The following is a 19,114-nucleotide window of genomic DNA, read 5'->3' on the forward strand; positions in this document are numbered from 1 at the left end:
ACTAACAGACTGAAACGTGTACCACTTAACCTCCATTGCCTAGCGGTTTAGCCCACCTGGCATCCAAAATTTTCCCTTGGTAGTAATTTTCACTTGTCTTGTGATTGAGAAAGCTGACACTATACAATGTATCTAATGAACAATTTTATATGACTGACATACCACTGGTAAGTTAGGAAGCCATATTTTAGTCATTGTACTACATCTCTTGTCAGTGGTGAAATGCATCATATTTTCAGGTCTTCTGATATTAGTTTTGTATTGTATTTTGTTGCCTTTGAAAATGACGGAAAGCCAAAAAGTGTAAAGTGCTGTTGGAAGAATGGAAGTCTGTCAAAACATAAGAAAAGTTATTAAAAGTAATACAAGTATGTTCTGCAGTATTCGATGTTATTTAAATTACCGTCTGATTAGAAATCAAGAATGAAATAAACATCTTGCAGTTTTCGAGTGTGTGGTTAGTCAAGATCCTATGAGGACATTTTAAGTTCCTGCAAGTGAAATGAGCAGTAATAAAATTCATATTTCTCCTTGTCGCAAATATTTGGCTCTTGATTTCGGAAAACGTAGTGACTTCTGAGTCTGTCATTAGGTGGGACCCTAAGAGGACAGCTTAAATTCCTGTGAGTGAAACGAGTAGCACCAAATTCGTGGTCCTCCTTGTCACAAATACGAGGCTGTTTATTTCCTAGAGTAGACAAAGATCATGAAGAGACAGATAGTTCACATGTTACAACCAATTGGACTTCCAGCTAACACAATTCTGCCACTAACTACAGGCCAATTTCCCTTTATTACCAGAAAGCTGTTGATCTATCATGTAAGTTAATTATGTGATTCAAAGGACTGATAAGGCAGACGTCATGCACTTAGTTTCATACTTATATGACTTGCATTTGTATAAAAAAAAGACATTGAAAATTTGTAGGTATGTATATTACTACTTAGTTTTATACGAATGTTCTTATCGAACAGAAAAAATTGTCACTGGTAAATGACTTGATCAGTTTTATGCATATTTGTGCGATGTATTCAGTACTTAAATTGCTTGGGGTAATAACCAAAAAGTCTTGATATTCTTCGAATACAATGACAGTTCAGAAGAGGGGAGCAGAGTTTATTGTTCCTTCTAGTAACCTATTTGCATATTTGTCTGGCTTTTGGGTGAAATGGACTACTGATTTCCATTTCTGTTGGAGAAGAAATGTGATATAAGACTGTTGTTAGTATTTTTCCTTAAAATAAGCACAGAATCTATAAGCTGTGACTACGTTAGCAAAACAGGTACTAGTAGCTTTTTTCCCATAGTTAATTTTGCCTGAGTCTAGATTTATTACAAAATATTACTTTAGAGTACATCATTGAAATCAAATATGCAAAATATGGTTTAGGTAGCCTATATTCCACAGTGGGTACTATAACTTTGACTAAAGCAAATAAACTTTTCAATGATAAACAAATTTATTTGTTGAGCCCTTCAGCACATGTCCATCAAAACTTGCAACTTTCTAACCTGTTTACTGTATGAACAGTCCAGAAGAATTTAGTAATATATATATATATATATATATATATATATATATATATATATATATATACATTAATGTTCATCTATTAGGTTAATAACTATAACATAATGACAATTCGATAAAAAATCTAGCTCTGTCGTTTACTTAAATAAGATTAATATGTCAGTTATTCGCAGTTCGAACATCAGAAGACCCTTAGTTGAACCTGGCACATTTGTCCATATAAATACTTCAACTTCTTTTCAAAAAATTATTTAGTCTCATGATCTTTACGCTTAATGAAGAATTATCATCTCAAAATACGTTATACCTTAGTGTATCAATAAATAGTAATACACTGCCTAACAAAGAAAGTATAGCACCCAAAATATATGGCTGAATGTCAGTGTAACTTTGTACATGTTCACACCATCAGTCGGTATGTAAAAGATCCCAGTGCTATTATCTGTGACAGGTAGAAGAGCCACCAACAAGCGATAGTGTTGTTCATATTAAGTGTTGTTACCAGGCCTTGAAGGGTAAGTAAGGTATACCACGGGCATAAACAGTGTCAGTTATTGTGTGAGCACTATGAAGGACACAGAGGTACTGCATAGTTGTTTGGTATAGCATTATTAGCATCTCACAGAGTTTGAAAGTGGCCTCCATTGTGTATCCCCATTTAGCTGGTTGGTACAGATCGTGCAATGATCTTATTTGTTACATGTAATAGTGGCCTGATGTCAGAGTGCATGAGAATGTGTGGGCAGGCACGCTCATCTTCAAGATTCTTGCCAACCATGCCTGTGAACAACAAGGAAAGATAGCCATATTGTGCACCAAGCACAATGCAGTCCTTTCACATTTGTGCTTGCCATCTGAGAAAAGTAATGGACTCCCTGCAATATTCTGTGTCATGCAGCACCATTGGACAGAGACTAGCAGCAGCTCGACTAGGGAATTACTGTCCCATGTATATTAGCCCTACAACATAAACAGCTGCATCTGGAGTGGTGCCACAACTGAGAAACATGAATTGCGCGACATTGTGTTCAATGGTGAATGTGATTCTGTACTACCTCAGATGACTATGTTGGTGAGTATGGTGGGGAACTGGTGTGTGGTCCCATTCTTCCAGTGTTTTGGCGAGGGACAGTGGTGTTACTCTTGGTGTCATGGTGTGGGGAACAATTGTGTAGGAGTTCAGGTCATTGTTGGTAGTGATTGAGGTAACTTTGATGGCACTATGGTACATTGTGGACGTAATACATCCGCATTTGCTATTCTCATATGACAATATACTGGTGCCTTTTTTGAACAGGGCAGTGCTCATCCAAACATGGTGTGCGCTTATGAACTATCTGTGTGATGCTGAGATACTCCTGAGGCCAGCAAGATCCCCAGATCTGTCTCCGATAGAATATGTGTGGGACCAGCTCGCAGGTCAATTCCCTCCCAGCGGCAGTCTCCTGAATATCAGGGACCAGTTACAACATTTGTGGACCAGGAGAAGGTACAACGACTTTATGACACTCTTCCCAACCGAACAAGTGCATACATCCAAGCCAGAGGGGTCCTAAAGAACAGAAAGTAAGTATTCGTATCGCAATATTATGTGTGGAATTCCTTATTATGAGATGAATTCAGCTTCAAAAAATTTTACGCTTATTACAAGTGTGGGAAGTGGGGTATCGGCGTTGTGATTTCAGAATAGTGACACAGAACAGAGATACGATTTCCACACTATTTATTAATAAGCTCATATGCATAACACACATAACTCGTAAGTGTTAACTGTTATGAGCGTACTGGGAATGCTCCCTTCCAACCCCTCACCGGGCAGCGATTCTCATTTACCGGGTCAGAGATGTTACGCCGCCACAGCAGGATAAATAATCACATAGGGATTATACCATGGTTGTCATTAATTCCTGCATTGTTTTTGACATCACTTTCTTTTTTCTAATTCATGAGTTGATACGAAACTGAAATTCATCTTCTAATCTTCAAAGAAACGTACGAAGTGCTGCAATGATAGTTGTTCGGCGCATTTCGATCTATTTACAATTCTATCGATACTGTGCAGTTTTCGATAACCAATGCAGTTCGAATGTCAAACGCGGAAGATTGACAATGTGTTTAGGTTGGTTGTCGTCTGCAGTAAACAACTTGCGGCGGTAAATTTTTGTATCTTAAAAATAGATTAGTGGCGCTGTTGCAAAGTTAGTTCGCTGTTTGTGTTATCCAGCTCTCAGCGTGATATACCAAAGTAAGTAATGCAAAGAGCTAGTGCAATTAATAATAACTGTTGCTTAAAGACTTGAGTTATGAAGTTGTCCGGAGTGCCCCGAAAACGTTGTTTTGAATGTTGACCAGATACACATCACACAGAGATATTTAATAATTCCAAGCAGTCTTTTACTTAAATAGCTTTTGTGAGTTTTTTGATGCAGTTAAAACATGTTACAGAACTCACAGAATCGTGCAATTAGTCTACATGTAGCATAACTATCTTTAGGAGTAATAAATAAATATTATGTAAATTGCTGTAGAAGGAAAATGCGGGATGAATCATTTGTTCGGTATTAATCAGATCAGGGAACTGAAATAGTTCATTTGTACAATGAACGAGATTGTTTGGAAGAGCAGCAAGCAGGTTGGCACCTCCTCAGCAGGCACTAGAAGCTGGTAACTGGCGGTAGTGGGTGATGAAGCTCAACAGTGATGAAATGCATTCTTGGCAATTTATTTTCGTGGATGTAATTCCTGTGTTTCTCTTTTACAGTGTTGTACAAAATCCCATTACATGGCGTTGTCCATTGATGTAAAGGCTTTCACCCAGCTCTCTGTATGCAGAAATTTTGGGCCATTGTATTGTCAGCATAAGTGGAATGTGATCTGTAACTTTTTTTAATCTGAGGTGTGATACTGCACTGTACCAAAAACCTGTAATCACTACCAATCAGCTATCAAATAACAAACAAGCAATTAAATATATCCTTCAATACAGGAACTACTACACACAGAAATAATACATAATAAAAAAAATATTTAAGGAATGTATGTAACAGAAGTGGTACACACTCAAAAAATTTGCAATACAGGTAATGAAAAGCCATGAAGCACACTCCACATAGTGAAACCAGCAAACTGAAGACAGCACACATGGAATCATCCCATCCCTCCTTCCCTCCCTCTCTGCATACAAGAAGCAAAGTATAACATATTTACTTGCTATATGAGAATTGTCTACAAATTGGCCTATTATCTTGTTGAAATATGAACATCATAAAGAAAAGCGTTCTGTGTAGACAACATAACATAGAAAACCTTAGAGCACACTAATACATAGTTTAAACATGCAACAAATTCAAAACAGTATTTGAGTGGCCAAGAACCCTAAATAGAAACAGTTCATATTCCACATCAATGAGTCATTTAGAGTCCACAACCATTACCGACATAAATGTAGATACACTGTCAATAATTTATACATCTATCCACAATCTACACAGAAAACTCGCCATTGAAGAAATTCCCACGTAGAGAGAGCACTTTAGTAGTCGGGAAACTTATTTTAAATGAATATATGAAATTCTGAAAGAGAATACTACTCAACACATGAAAGTGATCATACATGAGACAGACAGCCCATGAAATTACACTCAAGGTACTAGATAAAAACAATTGAACAGTGAATGCAGTGGCATATACAGTAAGAATATAAACTTTTGTTGTATGAAATTTGTCTCCAGTGAATCAAAGTGCCATTTATAAATAACATGTGCAGTGTTTTTGATGAACATGTGCACAAAGAGAATAGCACTGAAGAAACTAAATATCTACAGAGAGGGAAAAAATACATACAGTCTAATATAAATGGTTTGTGATTTTCATTACTGTCACCTGTCTTACAGAACAACCACGTTGTTGCAGATGAAAAGCTACGTAGCAGCAACAAGTGAACATCACATCCTTCTCAACCAATAGTCGTAAAAATTACAATTGTAACACTAAACAAGCTTAGGCTTAAGTTTTCATCAATATTGTTACTTTTTTAAATATTAAAAAAAGTTCATATAATACAGAGGTGCTGTAACGTATACTATCGAGTCAAAACATTGTGACCATCTGCTTAATAGTGTGTTGGTCTACATAGTAAGCTTCGATTTTGTGTGGCATGAAATTGACAAGACCTTGGTAAGTTTATGGAAGAATGTGGCTCAAGATGTTTACCCACAGGGCACACGTTTTCCTCAAATTGCATACTGGTGATTTGAGGATACAGAGCTGGTGCCCAAATGTGTCCCATCAGGTTAAGATAAGGAAACTATAGTGGCCGAGACATCATCAACATAAGTTCTCTGTAGTGTTTCTGAAACCATTACAACAGAATTCTGGCCTTGTGACAGTTATCTTGCTGGAAGATGCCATTGCTGTGAGTGAAGACATTATGTGTGACGGGGTGAAGGCAGCCCCAATAATATTCATGTAGTCCACAGCTGTTGAGGTGCCTTGAATTTATGGCAAGCCTAAGTGAATGTACCTCATAGCATAATGCTTCACCCATTGGCCCATTCGTGGTGCAGTGCATGTTTTAAGCAGCTGTTCACTTGGATGGCCACTCATCTGGACATGACCATCAACTTGGTGTAACAGGAACTGATTCATCACACCAAGTGACACACTTGTAGTGATCCATTGCATATGTAACTGATGATGTCAACACAGGAACACATAGGGGGTCATAAGTGGTGGAAATCCTTGTTCAGTGATGTTTGCTGAATGGTGTGCTTCGAAACACTTGTGCCTTCACTAGCACCATACTGTTGTCAGGCCTGTCACAGATCACCACTCTTGTGTTATAGAGCAGGCAGGCCTCAGACTTCTGTGTTCCATGAAGTGGTGTGTACAGCCAATGCATTGTTACCTACTTATGGTTTCTCCATCTGTGAAACACTTCCCATAGATACTGACAATAATAGCACACAAATAGCTCACCAACTTCATGGTTTCTGAGATGGTCGTTCCCATGTGCCAAGCAACAACAATCTGCCCTTTGTCTTCCAGGTGGCTTCCCCTTTTATTCTTTCCCCCAGTGTATTTTCTCCTACTGTTTTTTTTTCCTTCTTCATCAAGTTCATCTCCTATCAGAATTAAACTTTTGCCTCCCTTAACTATCTCAATAATTTATTTTATCTTCTCATACAGTATTTCAAACACTACATCTGTGAAGCTAGTACTGTGGTGGGTGTTGAGTTCATGTCTATCTAGGCTATGATAATTCATTCACTGTGCTGTTCACAGTAGTTTACCTCCATTATTATTTTATTACCATTAGACCTACTCTTGTATTATTTGATTATTATTTGATTTTGTTTTTATATCCCTGTACCATACTCGACTGACCAGAAGTCCTATTCTTCCTGTTCTCACTCCACCTAACAGGAACATGTCAATTTCCCTTTTTAAATTCTATAAGCTAACTACCAGAATCAGAATTTGATTGTCTTGTGATGTACATACATAAATCATTGATTTAAAGTCCAGGAGACTCATCAATATAGATAATATTCCAGAGATACATACAATGTGTCAAACGAAGAAAAGAAACAATCTTAATTTACAAAAGTTATTACAAATTTGTTCAGTCGCTCTACAAAAAAATCTTTATTATCCTCTAAAAATTCCGCGAGTGAATAACAACATTACTATATTAGGATGGCATGTAATCTTATTTTCAGTAAACCGAGTCCCACACTATGAAAGTTTTTCATTTTTAATTTATTATAACTTTTGACAGCCATTTAATGAGGAATCTCGGAGTAGTGTTTTAGGCTATTGGATGGCAACATTTAGGTATAGTTGTTTCTTGTGTGACACAAGTGTTGAAAATGATTTTCTATAAATAATTGTGGATTGTTATTATTAGAGACAAACAGTTCATAAAGGTGAACAAATGAAATGGAAATTTTTTTAGATCCTTGAGTAAAGGTCGACATGATCTGCTAGCCTAATGTTACATACATTTCTAATGACAGCTTTTCAAAGTAATAATATTCTATTTGCACTACTTGCATTCCCTCCAAAGATTATTCTGTATCGTTCAATGGTTTCAGAATATATGTGGTAAGTAACTTTCCTAGTGTCAGTGTCACTTGCATAGGACAGTATTGTCATCGTGAATTCTAGACTGTTCCAGCTTGTTTGCCAAGTAAATTATAGGCTATGCAGAGACCAAGCAAATTTTTTTTTCTATGAATATCCCCAGGAATTTGACAGATGCAGATTCTTATGGTTAGTTCGGAAGTCACTTGATTTTGACTGTTTAGTTTTAAACTGTATTAGATGTTTTTTTTCCCTTGTTTTAGCTTCAATCCATTTACATCAAACCAATGTTCTAAACTATTTATGGTGTTAATAACTCTTTGAGCAATTTGCCTATGGTCTCACTTTCAGTGATTACATATGTGTTGTCTGCAAATATGATTGAGTGCGATGTTATATTTAGCTGTAAATCACTTAGATAAAATAGAAACAGCATTGGATGGAACCTTGTGGTATGCCCAATGAAATAATTTTCCATTTGAGAAACAATTTACTGTACTTGATGTTACAACTAATCTTTGATTTCTACCTGTTAAATATGGTTTGAACCATTTCAAAGCACTACCATTTATTCCATATCTTTCTAATTTATATAACTATACAGAATGGTTTACACAGTTAAAAAGCCTTCATAAGGTCACTCAAGATTCCTGTGACATTTTGGGATTTACCCAGAGATGAGCAAATTTTCTCAACAAATTTGTTGGTAGCACTTACTGTAATTTCCCCTACTGGAAGCCAAACTGATTTAATGTGATAGATTTTGTCATGAAATTTCGAATCTGGATTGCAACAACTTTTTTGAATACTTTTGAAAATATTGGAATGAGACTTACTGGATGGTAGTTTGCATCTTCCTTTGAGTGTTTCTTAAATAAATGCTTTACTACTGCATACTGTAGAGCACTGGAAAGCATAGATCTTCAAGTGACTGCGTTATTATTTTAGATAGGGTTGCTGATGTTACACTTGAAATATTTTAATTGCCCCAGTGGGTATTTCAGGCCATCCAATCAAATTTTTATTTTTAAGGAAGGATATTACAGTTTCTACATCTTTAGCTTTAATTTTTTGGAGTTCAGTTATAACTTGCTTTTATCGTGACTGACGCCAGAGGGTGGGACATTATATAGGTAAAAACTTACATTAACATCTGATTTTTGATACATTTATGAAAAACTCATTGATACGTTCTTATATTTCTGAAGGATTTACAGTGGATTGCCACCTACCTTAATTTTGGGAATTATTGGTCTGCTGGATATTACACCAAGTTCAGGTGTTCAGCCTTTGATTTATCTGTATGGTTCAGAATGAATTTGTTGTGTGCCATTTCTTTTGCTGCCTTTACCATACTTCTAAATACAGTTTTATACCTTTTTACATAGTTTATAAAATCTGAATTCGTGCAGTTATCTATTTCAGTTTGCTTGTTAGTTTTTATGCAAACTGTTGGGGGAAATAAAACCCAATTAAGGAATATAAATTCCACACACCCACCCCCACCTCCACCTTCCCCCCATAGGGTACCAGTTATCTTTCTCCTGATGACATCATCCTCCTGTCCACACCCAGAGAGCCAAATGGGGGACTACTTAACCTTTGAAATATTTTACACAGCAGGATGCCTTCATCAGTAAGCCATAAATTTAGACCTGCATACTGTCAAGAAAAATAACACTGCAGTATCCCTCCAACTCTTTCAGTCAATCACAATACAAACATGGCAAGGCCATGGTGGCTAATGTTAGTAGCCAGATCAGTCAGTCATCCAGACTTTGCCCCTGTTCAGAAACCACAAGTTTTTCTGGTGTCTCCACAAATACCCCTTCTTTATTGTTGCACCTAAGGTACTCCTATCTGTATCTTTGAGGCATACAAGCCGTGCCACATTTTTTAGGTCTGTGCTTCATGGTGGGACGTAGTTTGTGTGGAAAACATTGAGTGTTTTAAATACTATCTTAGCAATTACAAATCATTTATTACTGGCCAGAAAGATACTATTTTCATAAAATCTAAGATGTTGTTGTTGGGGTCTTCAGTCCTGAAACTGGTTTGATGCAGCTCTCCATGCTACTCTATCCTGTGCAAGCTTCTTCATCTCCCAGTACCTACTGCAGCCTACATCCTTCTGAATCTGCTTAGCGTATTCATCTCTTGGTCTCCCCCTACGATTTTTACCCTCCACGCTGCCCTCCAGTACTAAATTGGTGATCCCTTGATGCCTCAGAACATGTCCTACCAACCGATCCCTTCTTCTAGTCAAGTTGTGCCACAAACTCCTCTTCTTCCCAATTCTATTCAATACCTCCTCATTAGTTATGTGATCTACCCATCTAATCTTCAGCATTGTTCTGTAGCAACACATTTTGAAAGCTTCTATTCTCTTCTTGTCTAAACTATTTATCGCCCATGTTTCACTTCCATACATGGCTACACTCCATACAAATACTATCAGAAACAACTTCCTGACACTTAAAGCAATACTCAATGTTAACAAATTTCTCTTCTTCAGAAACGTTTTCCTTGCCATTGTCAGTCTACATTTTATACCCTCTCTACTTCGACCATCATCGGTTATTTTGCTCCCCAAATAGCAAAACTCCTTTACTACTTTAAGCATCTCATTTTCTAATCTGATTCCCTCAGCATCACCTGACTTAATTCGACTACATTCCATTATCCTCGTTTTGCTTTTGTTGATGTTCATCTTATATCCTCCTTTCAAGACACTGTCCATTCCGTTCAACTGCTCTTGCAAGTCCTTTGCTGTATCTGACAGAATTGCAATGTCATCGGCAAACCTCAAAGTTTTTATTTCTTCTCCATGGATTTTAATACCTACTCCGAATTTTTCTTTTGTTTCCTTCACTGCTTGCTCAATATACAGATTGAATAACATCAGGGAGAGACTACAACCCTGTCTCACTCCCTTCCCAACCACTGCTTCCCTTTCATGTCCCTCGACTCTTATAACTGCCATCTGGTTTCTGTACAAATTGTAAATAACCTTTCGCTCCCTGTATTTTACCCCTGCCAACTTTAGAATTTGGAAGAGAGTATTCCAGTCAACATTGTCAAAAGCTTTCTCTAAGTCTACAAATGCTAGAAACGTAGGTTTGCCTTTCCTTAACCTTTCTTCTAAGATAAGTCGTAAGGTCAGTATTGCCTCACGTGTTCCAATATTTCTACGAAATCCAAACTGATCTTCCCTGAGGTCGGCTTCTATCCGTTTTTCCATTCGTCTGTAAAGAATTCGCGTTAGTATTTTGCAGCTGTGACTTATTAAACTGATATTCAGTAATTTTCACATCTGTCAACACCTGCTTTCTTTGGGATTGGAATTATTATATTCTTCTTGAAGTCTGAGGGAATTTCTCCTGTCTCATACATCTTGCTCACCAGATGGTAGAGTTTTGTCAGAACTGGCTCTCTCAAGGCTGTAATTAGTTCTAATGGAATGTTGTCTACTCCTGAGGCCTTGTTTCGAATTAGGTCTTTGAGTGCTCTTTCAAACTCTTCATGCAGTATCATATCTCCCATTTCATCTTCATCTGCATCTTCTTCCATTTCCATAATATTGTCCTCAAGAACATCGCCCTTGTATAGACCCTCTGTATACTCCTACCACCTTTCTGCTTTCCCTTCTTTGCTTAGAACTGGGTTTCCATCTGAGCTCTTGATATTCATGCAAGTGGTTCTCTTTTCTCCAAAGGTCTCTTTAATTTTCCTGTAGGCAGTATCTATCTTACCCCTCGTGAGATAAGCCATGTCCTCTAGTCATCCCTGCTTAGCCAATTTGGACTTCCTGTCGAACTCATTTTTGAGACGTTTATATTCTTTTTTGCCTGCTTCATTTTCTGCATTTTTATATTTTCTCCTTTTGTCAATTAAATTCAGTATCTCTTTTGTTACCCAAGGATTTCTACTAGCCGTCGTCTTTTTACCTACTTGATCCTCTGCTGCCTTCACTGTTTCATCCCTCAAAGCTACCCATTCTTCTTCTACTGTATTTCTTTCCCCATTCCTGTCAATTGTTCCCCTAATGCTCTCCCTGAAACTCTCTACAACCTCTGGTTTAATCAGTTTGTCCAGGTCCCATCTTCTTAAATTCCCACCTTTTTGCAGTTTCTTCAGTTTTAATCTGCAGTTCATAACCAAGAGATTGTCGTCAGAGTCCACATCTGCCCCTGGAAATGTCTTACAATTGAAAACCTGGTTCCTAAATCTCTGTTATACCATTATATAATCTACCTGAAACCTTCTAGTATCTCCAGGGTTCTTCCATGTATACAACCTTCTTTCACGATTCTTGAACCAAGTGTTAGCTATGATTGAGTTATGCTCTGTGCAAAATTCTACCAGGCAGCTTCCTCTTTCATTTCTTAGCCCTAATCCATATTCTCCTATTATATTTCCTTGTCTTCCTTTTTTTACTTTTGTATTCCCGTCACCCATGACTATTAAATTTTCGTCTCCCTTCACTACCCGAATAATTTCTTTTGTCTCCTCATACATTTCATCAATTTCTTCATCATCTGCAGAGCTAGTTGGCATATAAACTTGTACTACTGTAGTAGGCATGGGCTTCATGTCTATCTTGGCTACAATAATGCGTTCACTATGCTGTTTGTAGTAGCTTACCCGCATTCCTATTTTCCTATTCATTATTAAACCTACTCCTGCATTACCCCTATTTGATTTTGTATTTATAACCCTGTATTCACCTGACCAAAAATCTTGTTCCTCCTGCCACCAAACTTCACTAATTTCCACGATATCTAACTTTAACCTATCCATTTCCCTTTTTAAATTTTCTAACCTACCTGCTGATTAAGGGATCTGACATTCCACGCTCCGATCCGTAGAACGCCAGTTTTATTTCTCCTGATAACGTCGTCCTCTTGAGTAGTCCCCGCCCGGATATCCGAATGGGGGACTATTTTACCTCCGGAATATTTTACCCAAGAGGATGCCATCATCATTTAATCATACAGTAAAGCTGCATGCCCTCGAGAAAAATTACGGCTGTAGTTTCCCCTTGCTTTCAGCCGTTCGCAGTACCACAACAGCAAGGCCACTTTGGTTAGTGTTACAAGGCCAGATCAGTCAGTCATCTACATCCACATTCATACTCCGCAAGCCACCTGACGGTGTGTGGCGGAGGGTACCTTGATTACCTCTATTGGTTCTCCCTTCTATTCCAGTCTTGTATTGTTCGTGGAAAGGAGGATTGTCGGTATGCCTCTGTGTGGGCTCTAATCTCTCTGATTTTATCCTCATGGTCTCTTCGCGAGATGTATGCAGGAGGGAGCAATATACTGCTTGACTCCTCGGTGAAGGTATGTTCTCGAAACTTCAACAAAAGCCCGTACCAAGCTACTGAGCATCTCTCCTGCAGAGTCTTCCACTGGGGTCATCCAGACTGTTGCCCCTGCAACTACTGAAAAGACTGCTGCCCCTCTTCAGGAACCACACGTTTGTCTGGCCTCTCAACAGATACCCCTCCATTGTGGTTGACCTACGGTACGGCTATCTGTATCGTTGAGGCACTCAAGCCTCCCCACCAACGGCAAGGTTCATGGGGTGGGGGATCTAAGATAACTCCCATTACTATCCATTACTAGTGTCAATAACAGATTATCGAGGAGGGGGTGGGGGGGAATTGAAACATTTGTTCCAGGTAAATATTTCAGATCTCGCAGGTAGCTGGGGTCTGCCTTGCCATTGTTTGATTTAGCCAAAATTTTTGCACAGATTTTTTTATTGGTGTAAGGTAATTCCATTGTCTGGCTGCTGTTAGTCTCCAATCAATGGTGTGGCATGACACAAAATGTTCTGAGGAGTCCATTACTTGTTCTTGGATGGCATGTGCAGATGTGACAGGGTTATGATGGGCTTGGTGCCCGATATGACTGATTTCTTGTAGTAGTCAAAAATCGTTGCCAGGAATGTTAAAAACCAGTATACTTACATTCACACACAGTTCAACATTGGGCCACTCACATCAAAATGCTCCACAAATCTGCATATTGCATATTAGACCAGCAAGCCAAATAGAGATACAAATGAGGCTGTCTTCAAAGTGTCAGGTATCGACACGCTGTCTCACATGAGTGTGCAGCATCTCCATGTCCTTAACAGTGAACATTCATCAGATGCTGTTCACACTCCATATATACCCTACTATGATGTAGTCCATTAATGAATGGAAATGTACAGAATAAACTGCTTGCTTTGTTTTTAAATCACCTGTAGCAGTAGTTGTATGCATGCACTATATTATTTTAGGCAGTGGATTTTCCATTTAAAGTTGTTAAATATTCCTAGTTCCAAAAATATAACACTTTCTACTGCTTGTGTTTCATTGTTTGAGGAGATTTTTTTTTTTGTGCTTTATGGAATTCTATGAAAAGTTCTTGTGGGAATGAAGTGGTTTCTGCTGCTATGGTGAAGATAGTAGCATTACAGAAATTTGCGTAACTTCTCTTATAGTAATTAAGAGAGAGAGAGCAGATAAGATAGGTACTTTGTACATTCAGAAAAATTTAAAAGCAATTGTTGCATCTTTGAAGAGTGTCAAATGACTTCAGAATGGCACTCCACTGGCTGAAAGAGTTAAATCACAACAAACACAAACTTTTAGGGTCAACAAGGTATGATGGCTACTCTAGAATAACTAAAACACATAGGGGTAGCCACTTACAGCAATATACAGCAATACAAAGGAAACTGACTTAAAAGGAACTTCAAGAAGAATAGTGAAATGTGTTACACAGGGAAAGAACATTTTGAAGAAAGTAAATGGATCACTATAAAAAACAGCAATTTTTCTATTTATTTATTTTTACTGTCCTCTCCCATACTACCAGTGCGTGTCATAGCTGAATTTATCAAGTTCAGAGTTAGACCTCATAACAAGCCCTGTTATTGTGATCTTCAGTCTGAAGACTGATTTTATGCAACTCACTGCACTGGTCTCATGTGCTAGCCTCTTCATCTCTGTATAACTACTGTACTCTACATCCATTTCAACATGCTTGCCGTAATCGAGTCTTGGTCTCCCTCTACAATTTTTACACACCATGCATCCCTCCAACAATAAATTAATGACTTTGTGGTTCCTTAGGATGTACCCTATCAACTGATACCTTCCTTACATCAAGTTGTGCAATGAATTTCTAACATTATGAATCGTTTTAAAAGCCAAAAATTTGGACATGGAACTCTTTATTGTGACTGTGAAGCTGTGTTATGCGGATCTGGACGGAAAGACCTTGAAGCAAATGAATTCTGTCTATCTCGATTAAAGGCTGTAAGTTTTTCAAATGAACATCCATTTAGAACAGGGATTGCTATCTTTATGGCGAGGTAAGAAAAAATAGGGAATTGAAGATGATTGGGGAGTGACTTGTGTGATGAGCCCACGAAAAGGAGTGAGACTTTCGGGGAAAATTTAAGCCTTCATCAGAAAAAGTGATAAAACACACACACACACACACACACACACACACACACACACACACACACACACACACACACACACACACACACACACACACACACACACGGCCGCCGTCTGTGGCAGTTCAGACTGGAATGCCATAATTGTCCAAGCTGCTGGAGATGGCGGTCATGTGTGTGTGAGCTGTGCTTGGTGAGTGAATGAATCTGTGTGTGTTTCTCTTTCTTTTTCTGACAAAGAACGAGACCAAAAGCTAATGTGTAAGTGTCTTTTTATTGTGCCTGTGTGCAACTTCACATCATTTATATGGTATGTAGCAATATGTCTTTTCCTTACAGTGTTGACACTCAAACCTGGAGATTCCATTGTTTAATTGGATCCTTCTATAGGCACACCTCCTGATGTAAATGAAAATATTAGAGAAAATCTCAGTTTGATAGTAATCAGGTTTCCACGTCCTATGATAACCATCAGAGGAAACTTTGGATCCAACAGTCAGTTGGGATTATTACTGTTTTGGTAGCGGTGGGAGTGAAACATCACTGAATGCCTTTTCTGAAAATGACTTGGAACAAATGATTCAGAGCTCCACTCAAGATGGAAATATATTGGATCTAATACACCTGACATCTTTGAGGTACACATTGAAACTGGTCTTAGTGACCATGAGGCAACTGTAGCAACAGTGATTATTGAAGTACAAAAGGCACGTAAAAGGAGGAGGAAGATTTATATGTTCAGTAAACTAGATAAAGAAGCAATAATGTCATATCTCAGTGTGAAACTTGAAGTTTTTAGCCTGTGACAAGAGCATGTAGAGGAGCTATGGCTCAAGTTTAAAAGAACAGTTGACCATGCCCTTAATAGATATGTACCCAGAAGAACAGTTAGTGATAGGAGAGACACTCCTAAAGAAACAGACTACTGAATAATGAGTGTAAAACAAGGCAGAGAGCTGAAACTTCATGGCAGATTAAAACTGTGTACTGGACCAAGACTCGAACTCGGGACTTGTAGGAGACGAGGTACTAGTTGGAAGTAAAGCTGTGAGGACAGGTCGTGAATTGTGCTTGGGTAGCTCAGTTGGTAGAGCACTTGCCCGTGAAAGGCAAAGGTGCTGAGTTCGAGTCTCGGTCTGGCACACAGTTTTAATCTGCCAGGAAGTTCCATAGCAGTGCACATTCCACTGTAGAGTGAAAATCTCATTCTCAAGGCAGAGATATGTGGGATGAAACATGTGTGGTGGCTCTGCATCACAGGGCCCCGTTTCGATCCCCAAGCAGGTTGAGGATTTCCTCGGGAAAGCACCGAGACTGGACAGTTCTAAGATACGGAATTTGTATGTGTTGGTACTGATAACCACGCAGTTGAGCACCCCACAAACCAAACATCATCATTATGTAAACACGCTTGGCTGCCAAAAGAGCGGTGTGTTGAGCCTTCAATGACTACTGCAGCAGAATATTTCAAAAAATTTTCCTCACTACCCAAAGACACAATAGTGGTATGTAAAGGCTGTTAAGCAATTGAAATGTTAGTGACCTGTCAGTTGCGGACATGACATGAATTTAAATTTAGGACAGCAGAGCAAAGTTCATCATATGTTGTAATGGTGGCATGCAGTAAGTTGGAAAGATGCACTCACTGGTGCAGTTTCATTTTGTCTGTATGGTAATGTACTTACATCTGAACCTGAATTGATAAGGTAGCAATGGTTTACTTGCTTGTACATAGTGTTAAAAGGCATGATAATGTAAACCAAAAGTGCTTGATTTGATGCCTGTGTGGACATGGTCAATTTGTCACTGATAACAGGGCCAATTTTGAGGGTTGTGTCTTGTTTAATTTTGTTTGTGTCATCAACAGTACTTCTAAGACTAATGATGGCTCCTGCATTTATGGTTGGTGCTTTTGTGAAACAGTGTGGCCTGCTGCACCTACTGCAGGCAGCTGAATCTGTGAATGTGCATGGAGATGTGCACCTTGTGGTGTGGCTGCCAAGATGCCTGTGGTACCCACACACCTGGGAATGTTGTTTCTCCTGTGCCTTTTGACCATACATTTGTCTCTGTTGGCAGAATGATTGACTATCTGCTATACCTTACCTGGTGCGGGGCCACTTTTTTACTGTCAATGCAAATAACTGCTTCTGAAGTTTGTTAATTTGATACTGCAGACTTCAGAGCTGTTCGTTAATGTTTGTTTGCTGCGTATGTTGTATATCGGTGATCTCACCCCAGCCAACATGGTTAGCTGCTTGTGTCACCACTCAAGTGTTTGTTCCATCATAACATGAACTTTTTCTGCTACTGATAGTAAAGGCTTAACATCATTTTTCCTCATGACTGTTTTTACGTGTAACGGTAGCTGTACTAGCCAACAATGACATTGCATTGCATCCAACTTTCCTTCTTTCTCAACAATGTTGCTTAGGCGGCACAAAAACATCTGATAGTGTTCTGTTGCCGAAACGTTTAACCAGAATATTTGTTGAAACTTCCTGGCAGATTAAAACTGTGTGCCCGGCCGAGACTCGAGCACTTGCTCGCGAAAGGCAAAGGTCCCGAGTTCGAGTCTTGGCCGGGCACACAGTTTTAATCTGCCAGGAAGTTTCGTATCAGCAACACTCCGCTGCAGAGTGAAAATCTCATTCTGAGAATATTTGTTGCTTGTGTTGATTCATTGATTTACACATTTGTCTAAGATTTCCCTCAAGTGGAAATATTGCTGTTATGGGGGTTGCTTTAATACAATATCTGAAACCATTGTGAGTACTTGGGCATCTAAGCTGTTAACTGACATGGCAAATTTTGTGTGATTTCTAGTAACTTTTGCATGAATATCGAATCTAACATTACGAACCGGAGTTCTGGTTTCTCCAGTAGGAATTTTGGAATTTGTACTGTCATTTGCAATATAGAATCTACCAATGGTTTCGGCAAGTGAATTGTTGTCATATTTGTGATTTGTACCACTGCTTGTGGGAATAACTTAATGTCACTGCTTGTTGCAAATTGAGTTTGGAGACCACTAATCTGATTTTACAGTTCTTCTTGTAGTCGTAGAATCTGTCTTTCCATTTGAACCCATTTGAAGTCACTAGAGATCACTGTTTGACTTTGTGTGTTGCTTGGGATGTGTTCCTCTCTACACGGTAATAATTCAGTAACACGCATGTAACTGAATAAACTGATTCTGTTCTTAAGATTATGAAGATAAACTGTGAGAATAGTAAGTGAACATCTTAGTCAGATGAAAGTGTAAATCAGTAAATCAACACGTGCAACAAGTATTTTGGTTTGAACGTATTGGTTACAGATCTGTCAGAATTTTTTTTTGCCACATAAGAAATATCATTGAAAAAGAAGGAAAGTTGGATGCAAAGCTGTCATGTTTAGCTAACACAGCTACCATTACCAATAAAAAGAGTAATGGCTACATGGGAGGAAAAGTGACACTAAGCCTTTACTTTACGTGGCGACACAAGCCTTCTGACTGGTTTGATGCAGCCCCCCACAAATTGCTCACTTGTGCCAACCTCTTAATCTTAAAGTAACACTTGCAACCTATGTCCTCAATTATTTTCTGGATGTATTCCAATCTCTGTCTTCCTCTAATGTTGCCCCCAGTACCATGGAAATCATCCCCTGATGTCTTAACAAATGTCGTATCATCCAGCCCATTCTCCTTGTGAGTGTTTTCCACATATTCCTTTCTTCTCCAATTCTGCACAAAACCTCATTTTTTACCTTATCAGTCCACCTTATTTTCAACATTCATCTGTAGCACCACATTTCAAATGCTTGAATTCTCTTCTGTCCCGATTTTCCCACAGCCATAAATGCTGTGCTCCAAACATATATTCCCAGAAACTTCTTCCTCAAATTATGGCCTATGTTTGATACTAGTATATTCTCTTGGCCAGGAATGCCCTTTTTGCCAGTGCTAATGTGCTTTTGATGTTGTCCTTGCTCCATCCGTCGTTGGTTATTTTGCTGCCTAGGTACTAGAATTCCGTAACTTCATCTACCTC

General features: G+C 38.6%; 1 protein-coding gene across 1 annotated transcript in view; it reads left to right on the top strand.

Moving 5' to 3' along the window:
* Positions 1–3,641: 3,641 nt before the first annotated feature.
* The window catches only part of LOC124777755 (cytochrome b5 reductase 4), a 335,055-nt gene continuing 319,582 nt past the window's right edge, over positions 3,642–19,114 (top strand). The window contains exon 1 of the mRNA XM_047253257.1: positions 3,642–3,777. The gene's annotated coding sequence lies outside the window, so the exon portion shown is untranslated. The remainder of the gene's footprint in view (positions 3,778–19,114) is intronic.

Source organism: Schistocerca piceifrons, chromosome 2, assembly GCF_021461385.2.
Source record: "Schistocerca piceifrons isolate TAMUIC-IGC-003096 chromosome 2, iqSchPice1.1, whole genome shotgun sequence".
Lineage (NCBI taxonomy): Eukaryota > Metazoa > Arthropoda > Insecta > Orthoptera > Acrididae > Schistocerca > Schistocerca piceifrons.